Source organism: Cupressus sempervirens, chromosome 9, assembly GCF_028749045.1.
Source record: "Cupressus sempervirens isolate cs-2001-9-10 chromosome 9, ASM2874904v1, whole genome shotgun sequence".
Taxonomy (NCBI): Eukaryota; Viridiplantae; Streptophyta; class Pinopsida; order Cupressales; family Cupressaceae; genus Cupressus; species Cupressus sempervirens.
The window spans coordinates 448,027,723-448,052,517 of NC_143126.1; the positions used below are offsets into that span (position 1 = coordinate 448,027,723).

The window sequence follows — 24,795 nt, forward strand, 5'->3', positions numbered from 1 at the left end:
TAGAACAGTCGACATTGGTATTCTCGTGCATGATTCCATAGTTAATATATGGAAGTCTACCAATGAAAAGAGGATAGACTAGAGGAGTTAAGGGCGGAAAAAGAGGTACTAAAGGCCTCAAACAAAGAACTGATGGATTACATTAGAACTGCACTTGGAAGCACTTCAACCAGTACATTTGATCCAAATGCAGAAAAGAACAAGAACTTGCTTTGGAAGTTGCAACAGGAAAGGCAATTCGATCAAATTAGTCGATCTTGGATTGATCAAATGAAGACCCAAGGTCCCCCACTCATCAAGAATTTGGGAAATCCCATGTTAGATGCTAACAAGCTAAGGGAGGCAGTGTCTAGTCATCAAATCACCATACACAAAGCATCAGATAGATTGACAAAGCAATTGGCATTGTTGCAAGAGGTGATCGATATGAAGACTAACGTTGCCATCACCCACGGGATCCTCAAATTAGGTCAAGAGCCATTGTTTCATTGGAAGAAATCTTTAGAGTTCATAGTGGAAAGCTTTGTAAGATCTGTAAATGAGCTTAAAGATGTACATGATCTAGTGCAAAAGGTCGTGGAGAAGATTTTTGCATACTTAAAAGTGTTGTACACAAAATCATATGTATCCAAAAATGGCCAATTGGTGGACACTAAGAAAATGAAAGCCAAATTCCTAGCTATTGTCGATGAGGCCACTAATCCAATCAACTTCCAGGTGTCAAAGATCCAGGAGCTTTCATCAGCAAATTCCATCTTGAGACGAGCATCGAAAAAGTTCCAATCAAAGATTGTCATAGTGGAAGAGTTTACAGAGATGCCCGACTATTGGATGATTCGAGCTGATAACATCATAATTCCAGGTATCGATGAACTGGAAAAAATAACGGATGCAATGAAATCTTATAGAGCTAAGGCTATGACCCCAAAGAAAACATGATGCTCTGATATTCTCTCAAACATTTGTCGCCCTCCCTTCTTTCTCAATTCTCTGTTGTAGCCATTTTTGGCATTTTCTCAGCAAGCTTAGACTCTGTAACGAACGATGACCAAGTCAAGTCCTATTTTTAGCTTCCTTCGTTCAGAGATTCTCTACAATTCAATCATCAAATGTAACTGGCCATTTTGAAGAGGCCTATATATGTAACTTTTAGAGAAATTAATAGGATCAGCAAATTATTTTGTGGGCAAACCCGTGTAGCTAGCACTACTATGTGTGGCTCTAAGTCTACATTTTAATTTTGTTGTTCATTTAGTAACTGTATAATACTTGGGATGAATGTGTCCTAACTGAAAACTGAAAGATTGCAAGTAAACTTGATTTTATTTCTTTCATCTCAGCAGATTGTAAGCTTTACTTTCCTCAGCATAAGTATTATTCTTTTCCCTTGTGTTGTGCACGATAGTTCATGTGTATTTTATTGATTGTATGAGAGGTTTGGGATTTGATTAACGAAGTAGCTGAAAAGAGGACAATCCGAGTATTGTCAAATCTCAGTTAATTCAGCAATCCGGGAATTGCCCAATTAGTCATTCTTTCTCCTCCCATATTGTCGTAGGTAGTCTTACATGTTTTCCAGTCCTGCATCCAAGTTAAAATAGGTTGTATATTAGGTCTTAGTCTTTGTCATTGGTAAATATTGAGTAGCCAACGGGTTGATGTCGTCGGTAATTGTTATGTAGCCAATAGGCCCCTTCGGGAAGGTTCTTGTTATGTAGCCGACGGGCCCCTCGAGAAGGTTCTTCGGAAGGTATATCTACACCATTCGAGATGGTTGTAATCATCATGGGAAGCACTATGTAATCTCTTGGGCATATATGCGAATAATAAAAGGAGTACTGTTGTTACATGTTCTTGTCTATTGTCTATATGCATTAATCTATTTACCCCATATGGTAAACAATCTTCATTTTGATATTTGCCTGGATTGTTTGAAGTGTTAAACAATCTGGTTGTTGGCCTCTTCTATTCTCTAGTTAAGAGCATACCCCAAAAACTAAAAACAAATTCATTGCGAATCTTGCATTTAAAAGGGAGTTGTACCTTTCAATTAAGAGTCAAGGTATAAATGATAGAATTAAGGAAGACCAACTGTTAACCAACAAAAGAATATAGTGATAATAAAATTATTATAAGCCCAAGACATTCATAAAAACATCTTAACATAATAATGAAATCATCTTAACATATACCCACTAATACCTTGACTTATAAAAGACATCCTTCTCTATTCTAGACCCGAAAGCTTCCATGAAATTAAATTTTAAAAAATATTAGGGCTCCGATCATTGAAAAAAAAACAAATCCCCAAAAACACATATCATTTGTATTTTTTTCTTTATTGGAGCTCTGGAAGATTTGACATGCTGCACTTTAGGGTTCTATGGAGTCTTTGATGATCTGTCACTTGCTTTGGAAGTAAGCTGAATCTTTAATCTTGGCCTACTGCTCCTAAAAATATCTTCGTTAAAAATGGAGTTTGAAACGGCATTTCCCTATACTTTGGACTTTTCAGCACATACACTAACTAGATTATGCCTAGAGCCCTGTAAGTTGCCGGGTATTACATAACCACAATCTCTGTAGCATCTATGTGCTCTCAATCTTTACCTAATACTGATTTCTTGAATTTGTGCTTTGTTATGTGCTGAAAATCAGCCTAGGGTTTCGAGGATGCATAACTATAATGGTCTGTATTTCTGTAATAGCAAAGTTGGATTATTGCAAATAAAAGGTAAGAACAATTACCCCTCTTCAAGAATCAACAAGGATTCGTCATTTTTTCCATGTTGTAACTCAGAAAATATTTTAAGGAAAAGGCCTTATTTGGCTGCTGAAACCGAATTCTTAAATACCCATTTCAATGTTTTTGTTCATAATCTCTAATGGGTTCCTATCTATGCTGAAGGTGTATCGCGATTTATATTTTTCCTGTGTTTGATTCAGTATTTGAGCTGAACATCATATGTTTGATCTCATTATATATGTTCAATGCCTGCATATATGCAGCTATAAGCCCTCCCCATGCCGTGAACTCATTCTAAAACCAGATTTTCCTGCACAAATATGGACATTCTGCCATGGTAGTTGAATAGTTGCAGCTTGATTGAATACAAGAAAGGAATACCATTAACACATTTGCATTTTCCTTAATCATGTATTATGTTACAAATTCAGCATTATTGCTGTATTTATTTTGACACGGGCTGTGAGAAAATGTATCTCCCAAATATTGTCTGAAGTTACTTGATGATATTTACCATACACTTCAAAATCCAACCGGCTGAACATCTGTGATTAGAATGTTCATCAAACATCTTGAGCTGAAGATATGTTTAATCTTACGAGAATATTTAATGACGCTTTCAACCTAGTAGTTGCATCATATGAATTTTGTCATATATTTTCATCAATACTATGAGTACACACACTTATATTGCTAGTGTGCTAATATATGTCATTGTATTTGCCAAATATGACCACCTGCATATATTAATCATTGTCCATCCCTTTAAGGAAATAACACTTTTGTTTTGAATAAACACTCAGAGTATACTTTGAGCCTGCTGTAATAAAAATGGTTCCCTCTTTTACCAGCGCTTTATGACTTCTTTTAAAGAACCACAGACTTCATATTCTATCTTTGGACAAATGATCTCTACTACAATTATATATACTTAAACTCCTATGAAACAGATGTTGAGCTTTTTAAATAGATAAAATGAAAATGAGATCGTATCATTGAAATACTCTCTCAGATTGCACTGCTTATGTACTCTTTAAATGCTTTCAGCCATCATTCCTTTTCACGTTAATTTGGAAGAACAAAAAACCATGTTGTTATTTGTGAATATAATTTGCTCTAAGCATTTGACCATGACTCTTAGCTGCGATTGCATATCAGGATTGTATTCCTCCTATATTTTTGACTGATTTTACCATCTTGATATGCTGCTGTTATAGAACTGGATATTCATGAAAGCTTTTCCAGTTGGTTCTCATTTACTGTTATACCTTTGTCTTTTGTACATGCTACAAGATCTGTTTTAAAAGCAACGTGTGCTAGTATCTCATCAAATGTATACAAACTCCTTTGTTATCCAGTGCTTAAAGCTTTATTTTCTAAATATATTGTCAATTTCAGTATTTATCAAATGAGCTATTGCATTGAAAACTAGAAACTATGTTTCTCTGCTATTTTAAAGAGCTGTAATGGTAATCTATTATTTCTTCATTTTTTGTATACTAGTGAATTTGTGCTTGGATACTAGTTGCCTATAAGAAACTTTTACTATGTAAAACATTACTCGAAGATACTTGAATCTTACATTGTGTTGTTGTAGCTGCCAGTTTGAAATCAGAAAAAGTTGTCTTTAGAAAATTATTATTCTCTCTTCACTGCTTTGTCCTATGTGAATTATGCCCCTGTGAGAGCCTAAATCACCCCGCTCTGGGCAAAACCCAGAAAGTGTTTGTCTAGATTATTTCTCATGTCCACAGAAAACCGAACGCAATATGACTGTCCATGTTGCAATGCAAGTGCTGATTAAATTGAAATCCACTCATTATTTTATCACATGGTTTCTTTCTTGATTTGTTGTAACTTTTATCTTTTAATTTGAAAGAAACTTTAATTTATCCATTTTGATATTTGTAAGGAAGCCTGGCCCCTGTTTGTAACCCCTGCAAGCTTTCCATTGAAACTTTGTTCTTTGAACATTATACAGCAACTTTAACTTTATAATATCTTTTTGTGATGCTTTCTCTATTCCTGAAATTTATTGCAGCTTGGATCTTTGATACTTGTTTTGATCATTACTATCATTAACTTATTAATGAATCTCTTCCTAGATCATAACCATAAATTGTTTATCATGCACACATAACGCTGATCTGGAGTATCTTATTCCAATGTGATAAACAATATGTGTTGAAACTTTATACCTGTACCTCCATATTATGTCACTTCTTTTATTTGACATTAAAGTTCATGTTCATTATTGCGTTGAATGTATATTACTGTATCATGCTCATAAATTGTTGTGACCCTCTGTAATTTTATCTTTCTGTGGTACATTGCTGATTTAAGATCTCCTTTATTTTCATGGTAACACTTCACTATCGCAACCTCCATTATTGCATCATGGTAATTATTCCAAAACTGTATTATAATGAAAGTTGCAGATAGTATCACCAGAAGCCTTTGATCAAAGAAGAATACCTATATAATTATCTAGAAACCCTTAAGTCACGCACTCTACTTTCTTACTGAAACGAAACAGTAATGACAATTATGGACTTATAGCCTCTTTTGGTTTTGCTTGAATATCCCTCTGTTTGAAATCTGCAACTCTCTGGCTGAAAGGTTTCAACCTTATCTGAAATTTAAATGTAGTATGCTGAAAGGTTTCGTAGTTGTAATGCTACGTCCCTTCAACAGCGTCGCGTCCATTATGTGTCTTCAACCGCTCCATGACTCAATTGAAAGTTTTCATGCCTGAACTTATGTATGTCCATTTGACAATCTCCTCATTGTCTTCAGTCTATGCCCCTTCTTGATTTGACCAGAAAGTTACACGCTTGTAGTTTATGCATGTCCCTTCTATGATCTCCTCAGTGTCTTCAATCTTGGCCTCTACAAATCTCAGCTAGAAGACTTCATGCATGTAATTTACGCATGATCCTTCCACAGCCTCAAGTCTTCATAACCTGCACACTCAGGAACTAGTTAGAGTAAAACAGTGGATCTTTTTTACACCTCGATTGCTGTTTCTTTTCTGATTTCTCTTCATCTGATGTGTATATATTACTTGCTTATGTAGAGTCGATTAGGAATAGTTTAAGTTTGTATTCCTGAGCTCAGTCATTCATAAGACTAACCCATTTTCTCTTTGATGTTTCCACAAGTGGCTGAAAAAATGAGAGGACCCGGGGATTTCATCAGTTCCTTAAAGTCAGCCTACTACAATCAGGCAATGATGGAAGACACTCTAACCCATTTCTTATTTGGTTCTTCATTTTCGAACAATGTATATTTGTCATTTTTTTATTAAATCTTTGAACATTTTGAAGATGTTATAAAAGAAACCTTAAGTTTATCAAAGTATTTCTGTTTTGAAAGCTACCACAGCTTGTGTGGATTTAATGCATTGTTAAATTCTGTATATGAAATCTGAACTCCTTGTATCTCTATAAAACAGTTTTGAATAATACACAAGAAAATTAGACTGCTTTGTAATTATATCTCAGTTTTTAATACCAGTGATTAAATTTTCATAATTTATGTACTTTCTAGTTCACTTTTTCTGCATTCAAATAACCCTGCAATGCATAACATCAACAACTTAAAACATGTAGCTCAATACATAGGCAAATTCAGGACTTAGCAATTTAGTTGTAAGCTAAATTGGTAACAATACTCTTTATTATTCCCTTAATATTGTTTGATTTTATTGTCAGCTCTTTTATTTTGTTATATCCACAGAGTGTTATTCCCAATATAGTTGTTGTCTTTGCTCTATTAACCTCTGTGGTACTGCAGTCCTATACATTGAAATCGATCTCCTTGGCACTATCTATCACTGACAATCGGGTTCTCACGAGTCTCCTTTACTCTATGTACTCTATGTGGTCTTTGTATACTCTCTAGCTCGTTGCTTAATATATTTATGATCTTTATTTTGGTTCTCAATGCCTTCTACGCTTACTTTGGCAGTTTGATATTTCTGTATCTTCCTATTACTCCGCGAATGGTTTACTAGTGTGGTTTACTAGAGTCCAAACCAGTTGCTTCTTATTTTGTTCTATGACATGTTTGATCTTGATCTTTCTTGCCTTCGCTGACCAAGTTAGGAGATATAGGTATATTTTATTTTATTTTTGTTTATGTTCAATACCACCTTTGATGGTTTTCTTCCCCTACTCTTGTCGACATTACCTTAGGTTCTACCGATGTTGACTTAGTTAATTATCGTCAATAATGAGGAAATTATCTCTACTTTGTTATATATCCCAATTGTATATCCTTTCCTTCCATTACCCCTATGTGGGGGGTGTTCTTATATCTGTTGTTATGAGCATGGAGAGAGCTGACTCGTATTTATCAATTGACACCTTCCTTATACTAAAAGATATTTCCAATCATTGTCCAATCCAATCGTTAACAGGATTCGGGATAGTTTTTTTATTATCATATTGTTACGAAAGGATGGAGATAGCGGATGTTACACCGCTGGAATGAAATATAAATAAACTCCTGTGTACATATTGGAATCAGCTGCAAAATACCTTTTAGTATTGACTAGTGTAGATGGCTTGTCTCGTGAGTTGTTCTTGCCATAATTAAATCAATCCTCAAATGATTAATATGATAAAATTCATTTAGGCGATAATATGAATTAAAGATTGGAGATAATAGGAAAGTCATAATAAGTCGACTTAATATTGAAATATAGTGAGCTTAAGAATATAGACTAAATATATTTGTGTATAGTTCGATCAACATGTATTTGAGGATTCATATTGATTAAGAAACATTATATTATTAGTAGCAAGCATATTATTTATATTGACAATAGTTATACTTCATTTATTTATTATATATAATCTTATGTTAAGTAATAATTATATTTATTGACATAAAATATCATATCGAGTTATATTAGTGTTATGGACTCATAATTTTATTTATATTTCAATTTATTCTTATTATTAATTTTATCGTTCTTCATTATATTACACAATTATTAATTTATTATCAAACCTTATTTTGATGGGGTCATTACAGTCTGCCCTTCCCAAGATTGCTTGTCCTTGAGCAATTCAACTTTGGGTATGTGTGATGTGCTTTTGACCTCCAATGTAATAGCCCTAAAATGAAAATTTTAACTGAGGTTAGAATTGTTTTACAAATATGGATTTATCAAATCTAAAGATCACAATATTTAATTAAAGTATTAAGAATGACTCATAAATTGCACTTATCTTGGTGTGTGTGGTACTTCCTCATTTCTAGCTATGCATTGCCATGTCCCATTATGAGTCCTGATGAGTAATCCTTAAATCCTTAGGAGAGACTTTATCTCTTCCCAGATCTTATGGATACTCTTTTAGTATGCACTCATAAATCTTAGGGGGGACTTTATCTCACCCCAAGTCTGTATGGATATCCCTTTAGGACTATCCATCTCTATTCAATTATTGGGAGAGACTTTATCTCATCCTGGGCCTCTATGGACATCCCTGTAGGTTATACACATCTCTGTGATCTTTAGGAGAGACTTTATCCCATTCCAAGTCACTAGGGATATCCCTTTAGGATTATCCCTCTCATTTAAGCCTTAGGAGAGACTTTATCTCATCTTAAGGCCTCTATGGATATCCTTGGATTACCCATCCCTATAATCCTTGGGAGAGACTCTATCTCGCCCTAAGGCCTCTATCGATATCCCTTTAGGATTACCCAATCCTTGGGAGAGATTTTTATCTCACCCTAAGGCCTCTTTGGATATCCCTTTAGGATTACCTATCTCTGTAATCTTTGGGAGAGACTTTATCTCGCCCTAAGGCCTCTAGAAGTGTATGATCTTTCTTTAGTTTCATATAAGGAAATTTTAGGAGAGTATGAGTAAATACAACTGCATATATTTTGCATTTGTTTTGCTTGTTTTATTACAAATTATCATTCTTCAATTTCATTATCAAATGTTCACCATCTTATTTGTTGATCCTGTAAAAAAAAATAGGTATGAATAGTTTAATTAACTTAAAGTGAATAAATTCTTAATTTTATTTCCCTTCTTCTCTAGTATTGGTTGCTAATTTCATTCTCAAATTTAAGTATCAAGTTGAATTTCTTCAAAAATCCATCACTTGTCCCCTTGGTTTTGTGATTGGATATTATTGAGATCTCTTGTATCATGTCTTGCTTTCTTATGTGACTCTTCTATTTCCCTCTCGGATATTGCTTCTATTCTATTGATTTGATTCCTTTTGTTACACTTGTATCTTGAGGCCCATGGTTCTCTACACCTAAAACATAGGCCTTTCCTCATTACGTCCTCTTTTTGCTTGAGAGTATCCTTGCCTTGGCATTGATACCCAATACTCCACTATCCTTTGCAGAAATAAGACTCTTTTCCTTTATCATCTTTTCTCGTGTCCTCATGTCAATGTTCAGTTTTGGTTGAGAAATTCTTAGATCTTTCCTTTGAAGGGTTTAATTCTACCATTCTTGCTTTTCTAATGGCTTCTTCCAAGTTTTGAGATTCAAGCGATTTTACAACATGTCTGGTTGAGTCTTTCAATCCTAACATGAGTAAGCCTCTTTTGCGGAAGGTCTGGAACCATAACTGATAACCCTTGGAATTTGCGGGCGAATTCTTCTATTGTTCTGGTTTGTATGAGTTGAGTTAGTTCTTGGAACTACCATTCGATGTCCTTATCATCAAATATGTTCATGAGCTTTTGAGAGAATTCTTCATAGGATTTTATATCTTTATGTCCTAATGAGATACGTCCATGGGTCCACCAATCATGTGTTGCTCCCTCTAAATGGATTATAGTGAATTGGAGTGAATCTTCTTCCTTCATAGGATTTAGAGTAAAAAATGTATTTAATTTTTCTAACCATTGGTGGGGTGTAATCTTTTCCAATCCATCATAATTTGGAATTTTTAATTTGTTGATTTTATGTTTAAGTTCTTTGTTTACAAGCCTTCCAGATGTCTCTCTTCATTTATCCTCACAGAATTCTTTGAATGATAGCACTTGTCCAATGTGAGGTTCTAGAGTTGCATACGCTCTTGCGATGTCTTCAGTCCTAGTAATTGGTTGCTATATTCCTTCTCTCGGTAGCTCTACTTTGGGTCAGAATGATGGTTGAGGTATGCCAAGCCCAACTGTAGAAAATAAATTATTATTTTTTGAGTGATTGGAGCAAATGGCTCTTTCCTGGTTGGGTTGACCTTTTAACTGTTGATTGAATTTCCCATATCTTGCAATGCTTGGAGAAGCACTTGATTTGATTTTTCATTTGATTCAATATAGTTTGGTTTATTTGGTTGGTTTGCTCCATATAGGATCTCGTCTCATTTGCTAAGTCGTTGATTGTAGTTTTCTTTGTTTTCTCGTAAGTTTGTATAAGCATTCACTCATAGGATGGCAAGATTATGCTTTGATACCACTGTAATGTCCCCACCTTCTAGCTAAAGGAATAAATGTTGGAACCTCCTAGTTTAGTTTAATCTTGTACAATATAACTCTTCTCATATTTATACTCTTGATTATTCCCTAAATATCATTTGATTTACTTGTCAGTTATTTCATTTTGTAATATCCACCAAGTGTTATTCCCAATATAATTGTTGTTTATGCTCTATTAACCTTTGTGGTATTGCAATCCTATATATTGAAATCGATCTCCTTGGCATCATTTATCACTCACTATTAGGTACTGACGAGTCTCCTTTACTCTATGTATTCTGTGCGGTCTCTATGTACTCTCTTGCTCGTTGTCCCCTACTCTTGCCGATGTTACCTTAGGTGTTACCGATGCTGACTTAGTTGATTATCATCCACATTGAGGTAATTACCTTTGCTTTGTTATATATCTAGATTGTATGTCCTTTCCTCCCATTACCCCTATTTGAAGGGTGTTCTTATATATGTTGTTATGAGCATGGAGAGAGTTGACTCATATTTATCAACCAACGCCTTCCTTATACTAAATAATATTTCCAATCATTATCTTAATCCAATCGTCAACAAAATTTAGGATAGTTTTGTTATTATCATCTCGTTACAAAAGGATGGAGATAGCCGATGTTATGTCGCTGGAAAAAAATATAAATAAATTGTTACGTACATGTTGGAATCAGCTGCAAAATACCTTTTAGTATGAACTACTATAGAAGACTTGTCTCGTGAGTTGCTCTTGCCATAATTAGGTCGATCCTCAAATGATTAATTTGATAAAATTGATTCAGGCGATAATATGAATTAAAGATTGGGGATAGTAGGAAAGTCAGAATAAGTCAACTTAATATTGAAATATCATGAGTTTAAGAATATAGATTAAATATATAATATATTCGATTATAGTTCTATCTACATGTATTTGAGGATTTGTATTAATTGAGAAATGTTATATTATTAGTACTAAGCATATTATTATATTGATCATAATTATGTTTCATTTATTTATTATATATAATCTAATGTTAATCTTAGTTGCCGATTCGAGATACGAATCCAATTCGGGCACGTGAATCGGATCTGTGGATTCGCGATTTTTTGACTCACGATTAGGATACATGAATATATATATAGCTTTAGAATTATATACATTTCTCTTAATTTTTAGTATATATAATGCACAAAGGGATCATTTAAGGGTTAGAAAGCAAAAAATATATTTTAAAAATCATTAAATAAGTGAGACCCAATTAAAACCGTCGATCCTTGAGGATTTGCACTGGATCCTTGAGGATCTATATTGGATTTGTGCAGATATGGATAGGATCCTTGTTTTACACAATGGATTCGTCTAGATTCATGGCCCACAAATCTGAACGAATCCACTATGTAAAACAAGGATCCTAACAAGATCAAAACGAATCCAGGCACGAATCTGGATCTAGATCCAACCCAAGAATCCGATAACTAAGACGTTAAGTAATAATTATATTTATTGATATAAACTATTGTATCAAATTATATTACTATTATGGACTCGTAACTTAATTTTGTAATGACCCCAACCAGTTATAATTTCAACAAATACCAAATTCTTTAATAATTTAGGCGTTTGTTATTTTGTCAAACACTTTCGACACAAGGAATATAATGCTGATCTGAATGTTGATTGTTCCTAAAAGCCAAACTAAAAGAGATATGCTTGCAAACTCCAAATGACTAACAATGGCAATGCAAAAAAAAAATTTGTATTTTATAGAAACATATAAACATTGGTTACAAATGAGAAAATGTGCATCGTCAACAATGAGACTTAAGGCAATGCATGCTATGATTTAAATGATATTCTAATTACCTTAGACAACTCTTAAAATGAAATTCTGATATAAATCAGTCTACAACAGATTTTTAAAAAACCCTACCAATGCCGACAATGCAAAATGTAATAGATAGAAACTGAAATTGCTCCAAAAATGTGAATTTTACTGTAGCGAGTCACTGTAGCAAATCACTATAGTAGTGTCACTGTGGCAATATCCGACTTAATGCTTCAATCTTACTCCAAAAATTTGGCCCTAGGCCACAAATTTGGGACAATGAAAAGACTAATTTGTCTTCTCCAACAACTACAACTCTTCGGAAGATATTTCACCACCTCAGTTATGCAAATCAATGGGAATGTTCATTCCCAACAATCAATGTAACAATTGCAAAAGCCCTTGGCTCCACAAGTTATCTAGTAGAGTAGATGGTAACACATTCGATGATCAACAATGAGGTTGCCCTCCCTATTTATTCTTTTCCTCAAATAGATGGACCTCCTTCAAGAAGAAATAAAATAATATTTAATTCCTCCTTCTAGAAGATTCTTTTAATTTATTTAACTTTAGTCACTTTTAATTAAATTCACTAAATATAAAGTTACCTTTTAATTGTAATTTATTTAATGACTTCATAAAAAATTAATTTAATCAATTTCTCTATACTCCTCCACTTAGCCCTCGAAGAATGTAAAGGCTAAGAACTCCACTAAGAGGCTAAAAAGATGAGGGCATTATAGTTCGCCCCTCTTGAAATTGCTCTAGATGCTACAAGATTTCTTCACTCTCCCAAGTGGCATCTCTATTGGCAAGTCCTTCCACTTCACCAAGTACTCCCTGATCTTACATCTCTTCAAATTCCTCTCCCTAAACTCAATGATAGCCTCTGGTACTAAAACCAATTTCCCCTCATTGTCCAAGGGCGGAAGCACTGAAGAAGGAATAATATGGTGTCCTAATGCCATTTTGAGAAGTGACACATGAAAAACATTATGGACTTTCCTCTTTGTCAACAAATCCAACTCATAAGCCACCTCCCCAACTCTCTTGATCACCCCAAAAGGCCCATAATAACGTGGCTTAAGTTTCTTGGCACCACTCTTTTTGAGAGTGGACTGGTGGTAAGGCTATAGCATCAAATATACCATATCACCTACCTCAAAAGTCCTCTCAACCCTCTTTTGGTCAGCATATCGATTTTGTGCCTTGGTGATATTCTCCTTAACAGCCTTTATAATGTCCTGGCTCTCCTGTAATAAGTCTCCAGCACTGGGCACTCTACTATCGGATAAAATAGCAACAAATCCATGAAACTGGGTGCCTCATATCCATATAATGCCATGAATGGTGACATCTGGATGGACATGTCATAAGTGGAATTATAACAATACTTACAAAGATACATCCACTTAACCCAAGCCATCTGCTTCCCTGCTATGTAATTCCTAAGGTATCCCTCCACCCATTTGTCCACTATCTATGTCTGACCATCTGTCTGGGGTGGTAGCTAGTACTCGGAGTGAGCTTTGTCCCTTACAATCTGAACAACTCCTACCAGAAGTGACTCATAAACCTACTGTCCCTGTCGCTGATGATTCTTTGAGGTAAGCCATGCAACCTGAATACCTCTCTGAAGAATAAATTTGCCACCTGTGTAGTAGTGTATGTACCAGTGATCAGGAAGAAGTGGGCAAACTTCATAAGTCGATCAACAACAACATAATATACAATCTCTACCCTGCGCTCTCGGTACACCTGTAATGAAGTCCATGGACAAACACTCCCACTTCTTGTCATGAATCGATAGTAGCTGAAGTAAGTCGGTTGGGTAAGAGTGCTCCTGTTTATTCTGTTGGCAAGTATGACACTCTCTAACATACGACAACACATCAACTTTGAGCCCTTTCAGAAAAGCGCTCACGAATCTACCGCTAGCTTTTGTAAAAACTTGGATATCATAGGTTAGTCATGATAAAGGCTCAACATTATCCTCCTCACCTCTGACCCTAGCACCAAATAAATGCGCCCTTTGTAATTGATGAGCTCATTCACAAGGGTGAAATCACTATTCTGGATCGATCAATCTATGAATCTCGATGCCCATGAATCCTTTTGCATATTCTGCAAGGATCAAATATCTCCAATCCTCTAATATATCTGTCATCAAGCTCAAGTGGGGTCTTCATGACAAGGCATCTGCTACTACATTTTGCATCCCCTTAAATTAGGTAATATCAAAATCATATGCCTGTAATTTACTTACTCATTTTTGTTGCTTGTCATTAAGATTTCGCTGCCCCAAGAAATGTTTCAAGCTATTGTGGTCGGTTTTTATGTTGAATTTGTTACCCACCAAATACTACCTTAATTTAGCCAAAGCATGCATTTCCTTATCATAAATGCTAAGGCTCCTCTCAGGCCCCCTAAGCTTCCTACTCTCATAAGCAATCGGGTGTTTATCTTGCATAAGCACCGCTCCAACACCTTTGCCAGATACATCACAATGCAGTTCAAAAGGTTTGCTAAAATCTGGTAATGCTAGCACTGGACAAGAACTCATCAACTCCTTGAATTTATCAAAACACTCATGTGCCTCAAGAGTCCATAAGAAAGCGCCCTTTCTCATCAAGTTCATCAAGGGTGTTGCATGCCTGGAATATCCACTTACAAACCTCCTATAGAACCCACACAACCTTAAAAATCCTTTCAACTGTGTCAGGTTCACTTGAGTAGGCCACTCAATAATAGTGCTCCCTGAACACTAATGATGTGACCTAGATATAATAACTCTAAAAATCCCATATCACATTTGGACTCCTTTGTATACAAGGACTCCCTGCTCAAAATGCTCAACACAATGTCTAAGTGTCGCACATGCTCATCCCATGTGCTACTATACACCAGGATGTCTTCAAAGAAGACTAACACAAATTTCCTCAACTAATGCTAAAAGAACCTGTTCATTGTGGACTGAAAAGTAGTTGGAGCATTAGTTAGCACAAATGGCATAACTACAAACTCAAAATGGCCACAATGACACCTGATTGTCTTCTTCTTTATATCATGCTCTCTGACTCGGATCTGATAATAGTCTGATCTCAAATCAATTTTGGAAAAGAAACATGCTCCATGTAGCTCATCTAATAATTCATCAATCTGTGGGATGGGGTACCTGTTTTTGATAGTCTTCTTGTTCAAGATCCTATAATCTATGCACATCCTAAGAGTTTCATCCTTCTTCTTCACCAAAACCACAGAAGAAGAGAAAGGCGACTTACTTGGTCTAATGTGCCCCATAGCAAGTAGTTCCTTGATGGTTTTCTCAATCTCATCCTTCAATCTCTTTGGATGCCCGCAGGGTGTGATCATGATGGGTTTAGCACCCTCCTCTAACTCAATAATATGCTTAATACCTCTATCTGGAGGTCTTCCTAGAGGTATGTCACTGAAAACCTTGTAGTGCTTGATTTTTAATTCTTGTATCTCTGGGTGATATTCTGATTTTTTCTGCCCCTGTGATGGCATTAAAGTGCAACGGGCTGCCCACTCAACCTGGGCATGTCTCAACAAACTCTCCCTGCGTCTGCAAGACATCATCCTAAACCAACTGTCACGAATGGCCTTATGTACATGGGTCTTCCCTTTTGACTAAAACTTCATCTCCATATCTCTCAAATTGAGAGTGAACTCTCCAATATCATGTAGCCAAGTCATGCCACGAACTAAATCTGTATCACCCATGTTAACAAAATAAAAATTTGCTTTGAAATCAAAGTTGTTATTTTTAGGGGCAGACTTGTAATCTTCCTATCACATTTGAGGATGTAGCCATCACTTTTCTTGACTCTCAGACCCTCAAACTGCTCTATCTATATCCCACGCCTCTCAATCAACTTGAAATCAATAAAATTGTGAGTAGCACCTATATCAAGCAAAGTGATAATTCACTGACCAGCCAATACCCTTCTCATCTTGAATGGTCCCTCTTGTTGTACACTAGTGATATAGGCCTCCTTAAGTATACCCTCAATCTTCTCATCACCTGTAGCCATTTTGTTCAACTTTTCATCATCTGTGCCTTCCTTTTCTTCAATTGATTCCTCATTTTCAGATTGTTGGTCCGTATTTTTAGAATCAGAGTCCTCATAATAAGCCCACATAACCCTGTTTGCTTTCCCCTTTGGCCTCAAAGGACAGTCATAGGGTCCTTTGCAATAAAAACAAAGTAATTTCTTCCTTGAATCATTCAGTGTCTCTCTATCCAGGGGAGCAAATGATTTATCTTTATTTTCAGCCTTTGTTTCATTCCTCTCAGGTTTCTTGAAGAATGGTTTGTTGTCTTTGCTAGAAGATGCACCTTTGGACTAAAATATATTTCTTGGAGCTGCATGCTCCATGCTCCTAGTTTTCCTCATAGCCCCCTGCAAAGTAAAAGGATCAAAAGCCTTTACTCAACCTCTCAGTGCTTGAGATAAGCCTTCAATAAATAAAACTATCAACCTCCTCTCTGATATATCTGGCACAATAACTGAAGACCGTTGGAACTCGTTGATGAAATGCTCCAAACTCCCCGTCTACTTGAGTTGTGTCAGGTCTCTAAAGCAAACCTTTGGGCCTTTCTTGTCAAACCTTTCAACCAATTTCTCCACAAAGTCCTAGTAAGAAGTCACCTAATTATGCTGAAGAGTGATCAACCCATGATACCACCAATCGTATGCTACTCCCTCCAAATGTAAAGTCACATATTTTATTGCCTCAATCTTCATCATTGGCTTTAATGCTAGAAAGGTATCAAGCTTGTGGACCCAAGCTTGCACAGTCAATCTACCACTACCATCAAAAGTGGACAAAGTAAGCTTGCCTGTAACATGCTTCAGCTCATTATTTTGTCCCCTAGGTCTCCTATCCTGTCTGACTACACGGTAGTGTTCTCTTCTTTGGATCACAAACCTCTCAAAAGTCATTTTGTGCACACCTACAATGCCAATAATTCCTATTCATCATTAGCAGCCATAAGGATATCTGTAAATGTTCCATCCTCAACTTCCTTTGCTGGTTCCTATACTGGTTCCTCTCTAACAAAGGTAGGACATGTGGGCCTGTTTGTTGTTCTGGAAAGAGTTCTATGAGCTATGGGTGATCCTAAGCACTCCTGTTATCCCCTTGTTCCTGATTTTGTCTGCCCTGTGCGTTTATGCGTTCAACTATGGTGGTAATTGCCTGCAAAGCCTGAGCCATCTACTCTTGTCCTATAACCTTTGCTCTGAAAAAATTCTCTTGTTTCTTGATTCTCATTCCTATTGTCTCTTGGTGGGCTACCCTCTTGCATATCACCCATGGTGTTCGACTTCTTGTCAAATTCTTGTTACCTATCAAATAAAGCTCACCTACGAGTGTAAAATCTGTGAGAGCCAACCCCAAGTGGCTACATGTGATTGCTAAACCCTCAGGATGATAGGATTTATCTCTAATACCAATGTAATAACCCCAACCGGTTATAACTTCAACAAATACCAAATTCTTTAATAATTCAGTCGTTTGACATTTCGTCAAACACTTTAGACACAAGGAATATAATGCTGATTTGAATGTTGATTGTTCCTAAATGCCAAACTAAACGAGATATGCTTGCAAACTCCAAATGACTAACAATGGTGATGCAAATATTTTTTTTGTATTTTACTGGAACAGATAAGCGTTGGTTACAAATGAGAAAATATGCATATTCAACAATGAGGCTTAAAGCAATGCATGCTAGGATTTAAATGATATTCTAATTCCCTTTAACAAAACTTGAAATGAAATTTCGATATAAATCAGTCTAACAACAAATTTAAAAAAAAACTACCAATGCCCTAAATATCTTCTCTCAAAAATTGCAAAATGTAATAGATAGAAACGTGGAAATGCTCCAAAAATCTGAATTTTACTGTAGCGAGTCACTATAGCAAATCACTATGACAACGGCACTATAGCAATGTCACTGGAGCAAATCTATACTATAGCAATATCCGACTTATTCCTTCAATCTTACTTCACAAATTTGGCATAATGAAAAGACTAATTTGTCTTTTCCAACAGCTGCACTCTTCGGAAGATATTTCAGCACCTCAGTTATGCAAATCAATAGGAGTGTCCGTTCCCAACAATCAATGTAGCAATAGAAGAAAACCTTGGCTCCACAAGTTATCCGGTAGAGTAGATGGAAACACGTTCAATGAACAACAATGACACTGCCCTCCCTATTTATTGTTTTCCTCCAATAGATGGACCTCCTTCTAGAAGAAATAAAATAATATTAAATTCCTCCTTCTAGAAGATTCTTTTGATTTATTTATTTAACTTTAGTCACTTTTAATTAAATTAATTAAATATAAAGTCACCTTTTAATTGTAATTTATTTAATGACTTTATAAAAATTTAATTTTATCAATTTCTCCTTACTCCTCCACTTAGCCTTCGGAGAATGTAAAAGCTAAGAATTACACTAAGAGGCTAAAAAGATGGGGACATTACAAGATTTTAGGTTAGGTATGCCTTTCGCAATCTTCTCTATGGAGGGCAAAGTGTGGAAATGAAAGTGACCTAGTATTTTGTGCTCTCATTGTTTTTTTATAACTTCATGATTTAAGGCTAGGTTTTGAGAGTTAACTAGTTTATATAGATTTTCGTCTCTAAATCCAATAGAGATTGTATTTTCAACATTTGAATTTTTAGGCCAAGATAGGACCTTATCTTCTTGGAAGGTGATGTGATACCCTTGATCTGCTAGGCCCGAAATAGAGACTACGTTTCTTTTGATACCTAGAACAAATAGGACATCTTTTACTTGTAGAGTAACTCCAGTTTTTAGTTGAACTGAACAAGTCTCAATTCCTTTCACAGGGTAAGTAGAGTTATCCCCTATTGTGACTTCTTTGGTTGAGTGTCCTTCAAAGGTTTCAAACTGATCTCTAAATCCAGTTATGTGCCTAGATGCTCCACTATCAATTATCCAGGTATTCTTATTAGAGTTTAACTCGCTTGATAAGGCAGGGAAGAATAGCGAATTTCCAATTTCCTTGACTTCAAATCTATGTTGCCGGATTCACACCCTGGAGCTCGGGTCCGGGTCCATATTCATCCGGGTCCGCGACGGGTCCAGGCAAGGTCCGCATTTTGGCTTGCGGGTCCTCCCGGGTCCGTGCTTGGGTCCCACAGGCCAAAATGCGGACCTTGCCCGGACCCGTCGCGGACCCGGGTGAATCCGGGCAGACCCGCGGCAGGTGGGGCCAAAAAGTGGCCCAAAAAAGCACTAAAATTATGTTTTTTTCATTATTTCTTTTGCCAAACCCTAAAGTAATGCCTATTAGATGCATTTCATTCATCTAATCTCTCATTTGCTTTGTCATTTTGCTCTCTCATTTTGGTGTGGCCATTTTGCAAGTTTGAAGAGAAGGTTGTAGAGATTGTTTGTGGAGTCTCAAATCCTTCAAATAATCAGTGCTGAGTGTTCTAGATATGCATTTGATCCTTCCTTTTGCTTCTTTCATAGTTTGATTTTAGTTTTTTAAATTTTTTATATTTATTGTTCTAAATTTTTATCAAGTTTTGTATAAGTTTTGAAATATTTTTTTAAATTTGTTTTTATAGATTGCAAGAATCCAAGAATGAGTAGTCAAGGTTCAATGGGTGGGGTGGGATCCCAAAGATTTAAAATTGATAAAGACTCTCCTTTGTGGAAGTATACAACAAGAATTGAGCAATGTGCTAGTGGGGGAGGGTATATATGGAAATGCAATTTTTGCCAAAACCAATATAGAAGCTCCTATTTCCGATTTAAACATCATTTGATAGGTCCACCAGGTCAAGGGATTTCCATGTGTGAGGAGCCCCCAGAGGGAGGTAAAAAAGGGTTGCTGGCTCCTCAAATAGCAGGCATGTTAAAAGAACAAGAAGAGGCTGATAGGTTAGTGTCAAAGGCAAAAAAAGATAAGTCAAAGCAAATACCACCAACACCACCCTCTCAAACAATTAGTAAACCACATCCCTTCCTACCTACCCCATCTATGGATGAAGATGAAATAGAAACACCCGCATCCCGCAAGAGAGGCCCATTAGATACAGCATTTGAAAATGACAAGAGAGAAATTGCTGACATAAAGGTTGGGCATTGCCTCATTACAAATGGTGTTTCATTCAATCTAGTGAGATTCCCTTATTGGAGAGAGATGGTGAAAGCAATAAATGATGCACCTCATGGTTACCAATCCCCTGGATATGAAAAGTTGAGAACCACCATATTGCATAAGGAGAGAAAGAATGTAGAAAACCTCCTCAAACCGATAAGAGATTCTTGGATCCAAACAGGGGTGAGCATTGTCTTTGATGGATGGAAAGATTGCAAAAATTGTCCATTAATAAATGTGATTGTTGTTTGCCCCAAAAGGGCAATGTTTTTGAAGGCGGTTGATTGTGAAGGGCAAGTAAAGGATGCAAATTTTATTGCCCAACTTCACATTGAATCCATAAAGTCTGTGGGAGTTGACAATGTTGTCCAAGTAATAACGGACAATGCTAAAGTTTGTAAGGTTGCAGGTGCTTTGGTAGAAGCACAATATGAGCATATCTTTTGGACACCATGCACTGTCCACACCTTGAACTTGGTGATGAAAACAATGGGCAGCCAAATTGAATGGATGAAAAATGTATATGAGGAGGGTGAGCAGATCCAAATGTTTGTGACAAACCACCATATGTCTCAAGCAATTTTCAGAACTTTCTCCCGCTTGGAATTATTGAAGGTAAATTTTAAACTTTATTTAGCTTCATTTATCATTTTAATTTTTGTGCCATACTTTACAAAATTTAATACATATTCTTAAATTTTTGTGTTATCAACTTATCATATTAACTTACAATTTGAATTAACATGGTAATAGGTTGCTGAAACAAGGTTTGCTTCACACGCAATCGTCCTTAGACGACTTGTGAGGGTGAAAGAGGCATTGGGTCAAATGGTTATTAGCAACAAATGGGATGGATGGAAGCAAGTTGATATAGAAAAGGCCAAAACTGTAAAGGATTTCATCTTGAGTGATAATTTTTGGAATAGGGTGGAATATGCATTAGAACTCACCGAACCCATCATGTCTATGCTTCGGTATGCCGACACGGATGAGCCTTGTTTGGGGAACATATATGATGCCATGGACTCCATGCTAGAAAGAATGAAATCAGTAAGTTTAAATTTTTATACAATACTTTATCCTTGTTTATTGAGAGATTTTGATTTTTGATTTTAATTAAGTTATTAACCCTACATCAAGATAACTTACATGTACATCATTTGACATCCCAGGTCATTCAAAGGAGAGAGCAGGATCCTGATACCTTGTACACTAAGGTGGAGAAAATTGTTCTACATCGTTGGAACAAGATGACTACACCTTTACACCTCCTGGCATATGCACTTTCTCCTAGATATTATAGCAGTGAGATACTTGCTATTCCTGGTAGAGTGGCACCATATAGAGATCCTGAAGTTGCTGCTGGGTATAAGAGGGCACTTAACAAGCTCTTTAGTGATCCTGATGTGGCATCAAATGTTAGGAGAGAGTTTGTTGATTTTGTCTCAAGCAAAAATGCAGAGCCTGATGCAATCAATGACCAAAGTAGATTGGATGCCATTGGATGGTGGTACTTACATAGGGAAAGTTACATGTACCTCCAACCTCTTTCCATTAAGATCTTGTCACAAGTATGTATTTAAGTTTTTTTTCCTTTTCTTATGGCCACTTAGCTTGTTGAATTAGCACTCTTAAATTCCTATTGTATTGTAAAATTACTTAGCTAATTTTTTAAAATTTGTTGGTTGTCTCTCTAGGTTGCGAGCTCTTTTGCTGCTGAGCGGAATTGGAGTACATACTCCTTTATCCACTCAATGAAGCGTAACCGGTTGGGTTCGAAGAAAGCAGAGGACTTGGTATTTATTCACAACAACTGGCGCCTCCTATCACGCAAGGATCCAGGATATAAGAAGGGACCAGAGAAGTTGTGGGATGTACTACCTAAGACTTCTGACTTGGATATGACTGTCCAAGATATATCTAGAATTGCCTTGCTAGATGTTGAGGAGGACAAGGAGGAGGATGTGGCTGCATCTGGGGCTAGTGGAACCGGTTTGGATTCCAATGATGTGGAAAATGTCAATGATATAGATGGGGATGAAGCCATTGATCCCTCATATTTTGGTGACGCATTTGACCCTTGAAGGGCATTTGCATCTTTGATAAACTATGTTTAAACATTTGTTATTGACTCATTGAGTCATTTATGATTTATCACTATGTTTCATAGTTTCAAACTTTATTAAATCATAATTTATTATCTATCAATCTGATGAAGTAGTCTATGTTTTGAAATTCCATTTTGCATTTTAGTAATTCAATGTATGATTTTATTTATAACATTAGCATAGATTAATGAGTGAGTATTTAATGTTTATCTTTGACATATTGCATTGATCAATAATCAAGTAACATTGATATATTCATACTATGGAATGACTTAGTTTTACTTTTACAACTATGTGAGTTTTTTTTTTTGCATATATATATATATATATATATATATATATATATATATATATATATATATACTCACAAACCCATCCATGAACCCAAATGGGGAAAAAAAATTGCCCGAACACACGAACCTGTCCCCGAACCCGAATCAGCAACTTAGCTTCAAATATGTTGACAAGGACTTTCTTTCTTTTTGGACAATACATGTGAATATATCCAATTTTGTCACATTTGTAGCATTAAACTTTTCACAAATCTCTTTTCTTATAGTTTTGATTTTTCTTTCCTCTTTTTTTAAAATGTATCTTCCTTTTATTGTTTGAGTTTGTATGTAAAGCTTGAATTTCCTCCTCTTTATTAGGAATGATTCCTCTTGTAATCAATCATGATTCTTTCTAAGCACAATCATTCTTGAGTTGGTCAATTTTTGTTAGAGTAGGACATGTGGTAATCCCTTGAATGAAGGATTCTCATGTAGTTGGCAACCCTTTAAGAGCTATCAATGATAGTTCTTGATCATCTATGATATTTCCAAGAGTAGAAAGTTGATCTCTTCATTCTGATATTCTCATGAAATATGAGGTGATAACTCCTTTATTCATCTTAATATGGAGTTGTGTTTTTAGGGTAAGCACTCTTCTTGCATTATTGATTTGATATGAATTTTGAATAGTCATGAACATCTCATGTGCAGTTGTAGATTTTATTATAAATGAAAGAACGTGATCTTTTACAGAATCAATTATCATTGTCATAGCTTTCTTGTTATAACTTTTCCATACTATTTTATCTGGCTCATTTTCAGGCATAGTTTTGTTTTCTTCCACATGTTGTTCTAATTCGAGTTCTCTAAGAACGATCATGATTCAAATTCTCCGGGATATGAAGTTTGATCCTCCATCAAGTCTATCTTCTAGCTTGACTCTGTTCACCATGTTTGTGCTTTTGAATAGTTTAAATAATTCAAAGATCTTGGGAGATAGTTTCACAATTTGCTTTAAACTCTATCAACAAAATGAGCTCTGATACCATGTAAAGGAACTCAGGATCTGAGATAGAGTTTTATTTTTATTTATAATTCATTTATCAGAGATTTACTATAACAGGGTAATAATGAATTCTACAAATATGTGATCATATGACTGCAGCAATGTATATGCAATGTTTGTAGTTCTCTGAAATTCCACTTTGTAATAATATTGATTATCTTCAATTATGATGGTTGCAGGTAGAGGAGATAATCGCTGATGATTGCAGATGCAATAGATAGTGATATGGCCTTGTGATTAATACGTTCTCTATTGCATTTGAATCATTATAAATATAAGGTTGAATAGTCATGTCACCGTAGAAACATGACTCTACGGGACATGAAATTGTTCATAACAAAACATAATTTAACACAAGGTTTGTTAACGCCTGATCCTAAACTGGGCGATATTAAATGTAGGCCCAATAACAATAAGTTGGGGCTCATATTTTAGACAAGCCCGATAATAATCTGGGCGATCATGGTGATACTAATTCGCTCTTGATCTGGGCAATACATTGGATGTTATTCGATGATATTACCGTCACGAATCAATGATCGATGAGAAAATAATTACAGCATATATGTATATATGCAGCCTGATTTGGGCATGATCACAAAGTATTAAATAGATTGTGTGTAATGACCCTCCAACAGGTTATTGCTTTCTTTTAACACCAAAATCTTGATACATTAGTGAGTTGACATTTCGTCAAATACTTCGCAAGCAGGCTCTGACAAAGCTATTAACTTACACCCAAAACTGAACTGCATCAATTCTTAAATACTTGGTATGCAACCGTTAAATGGTAAGGATGTAATGTCTTAAGCAGATTCACCAAATAAGGTGGAAGTAATAATTGCAATGAATAATTGTAGCTTCAACAATATTCAGTAAATCTTATTGTAATTTGTATTCAAGGACAGTTCTGTTATAATTTCTAATGATAATAGCATGTCCTTTAATAGTAATCCAATTAAGAATAACAACGTCAGAACTGTAAGAGCCAGACATATACAATTAAAGCAATATCAAAAACCTGGAAATTGTCGTCCCCCATGGGTTGTCATGTGCATGCACACCAAGACCGCACCTTTTTGAGCCCGACTGCAGATCCTTCCGGTTGTGAATGATGAAGTTCAAATAAAGATTCAAGACGGTTTATAGCCTGCCTTCCACAAAGCC

General features: G+C 35.7%; 1 protein-coding gene across 4 annotated transcripts in view; it reads right to left on the reverse strand.

The window, feature by feature from the left end:
* Positions 1-24,795, reverse strand: part of LOC149539232 (long chain base biosynthesis protein 1-like) — a 279,274-nt gene that overhangs the window by 229,852 nt on the left and 24,627 nt on the right. The gene's annotated exons all lie outside the window — the stretch shown is intronic.